This window comes from Camelina sativa, chromosome 12, assembly GCF_000633955.1.
Source record: "Camelina sativa cultivar DH55 chromosome 12, Cs, whole genome shotgun sequence".
NCBI classification, from domain to species: domain Eukaryota; kingdom Viridiplantae; phylum Streptophyta; class Magnoliopsida; order Brassicales; family Brassicaceae; genus Camelina; species Camelina sativa.
Genome location: NC_025696.1, coordinates 22,668,977 through 22,671,228, shown reverse-complemented (window position 1 = coordinate 22,671,228; position 2,252 = coordinate 22,668,977).

The following is a 2,252-nucleotide window of genomic DNA, read 5'->3' as shown; positions in this document are numbered from 1 at the left end:
TTTTACTTTCTGCATCTTTACATTTTCATCTTAGGATTGTTAGTGACAAACAATCTTTGCATTTGGCTTAACTTAGATTCATATACATATCTTAATTGTTCACAAACACTCATTTAGGATTGATACCTCTTATACTGCAACAGCATAAGGGGAATTGAAACACCCATCCATCTATCCATTCATATCTCACCATTGCATATCATCATTCATCATTCACCACACCAAAAAGATCTTGTTTCAATTTGGCGCCTTTGCCCATTTGAGTGTGTTTTTGTGACATTTAGGATCCATATTAATCTAAGATAAAGTTCGTTTATACACTTGAATCTTCTGTTGCTGGGTTGAAGTTCCATTTCAGGTACCACTCGACCAGTCACTCGACCACCACTCGACCGAGCAGTAGCAGTTGATCGAGTCAGACGCCGTGTACATTTGGACACCACTTCCCAGTCGACTTGACAGACTAGACGAGCCTGTGCTCAATTGTGAACCTGTTCGAGTCTGTACTCGCGTTTGTTGATGCACACAAGGTCTAAGGGAAAGACAATCTTCAAAGGCCTATTGACAACATCCATAGGAAGCAAAAGGGTTTGGGAAATCAGAGAAGAAGAGTAGTTCAAGTTCAGCAAGAGGATCCAGTGATCATGGAGCAACAAGCTAACCATGAGCAGAGACCCAGGCACATTGGTGCTGGAGATGCACCCAACACCACAACCAAAGGGCTGGTATTGTGCCTCCAACAGTGCCAAACAACAACTTTGAGATCAAGAGTGGATTGATCTCCATGATTCAAGCTAACAAGTTTCATGGGTTGCCAATGGAGGATCCACTAGATCACCTTGATGAGTTTGACAGAATCTGTGGTCTTACAAAGATCAATGGAGTGAGTGAAGATGGATTCAAGTTGAGGCTCTTCCCATTCTCACTTGGAGATAAGGCACACCTTTGGGAGAAGACTCTTCCTACTGGAGCAATAACCACATGGGATGCTTGCAAGAAGGCTTTCTTGGCCAAGTTCTTCTCAAATGCAAGGACTGCTAGGTTGAGAAATGAAATTTCTGTGTTTGCTCAAAGAAACAATGAAAGCTTTTGTGAAGCATGGGAGAGATTCAAAGGATTTCAGACTCAATGTCCTCATCATGGTTTCAGCAATGAGTCACTCTTGAGTACATTATATAGAGGAGTGCTTCCCAAGATAAGGATGCTTCTTGACACAGCTTCTAATGGAAACTTCCTCAAGAAGAATGTGGAAGAAGGCTGGGAGTTAGTTGAGAATCTTGCTCAGTCAGATGGCAGCTATAATGAGGACTATGACAGAACCATAAGGTCATCATCAACTAATCAAGAGGACAAGTACAAGAAGGACTTGAAGATGGTCAATGAGAAGCTTGACAAGATCCTTCTTAGCCAACAAAAGTCTCTTCACTTCATTGGTGAAGAAGAGGTTCCAGTTCAAGAGGGGGAGACTGAGTTTGCTGAGTTGTGCTACATGCAAAACCAGGGAGGATTCAAAGGCTACAACCAAGGAGGTTTCAAGAACAACAATCTCTCTTATAGGAGTACCAATGTGGCTAATCCTCAAGACCAAGTCTATCCACCTCAACAGCCTCAACAGCAACAAAACTACATCCCCAAACAACAACATCAAGTGTTCCAGCCTCAGTTGTGTCCCCCACCAGGGTTTCAGACTAACCAAGGCCAAGAACAAGACTTAAGAGCAATGATGCAACAATTGTTGATTGGGCAAACACAAGGAAAGATTGAGGAAGCCAAGCAGTTTGCTGAGTTGAACCAAAGGTTAACATCACAGTACAATGATCTGAATATGAAGTTTGAGGGTCTTAGTTCAAGAGTGAAGTATATGGAGAGTAACATAGCCTCTACTTCAGCTCCAAAACCCAACCAACTCCCTGGAAAAGCTGTTCAAAATCCAAGGGAGTTCACAGCCAAAGCCATTCAATTTCAAGAGGAAGAAGTCACTGAGGACAGTGAAGTCTAAGTTTGGGGGAATTCATTAGTTACTGAAGCCCCAAGTGACGTTTGTGCAAAGCAACAGGAGCTCGCAACGAACTCGACCGGGAACTCGAGCACCCACTCGACCGAGCACCACCAACGTACTCGACCGAGCACCTTCCCAGATCACCCTATGGCCTCCCACCTCCAGCTGCTTATCCAGGTTATCCAAGTTACCCTCCCATCCCACCTCAATACTACATGGATCCAGCTCTCTACCAGCAGTTCTGCCAGCAGCA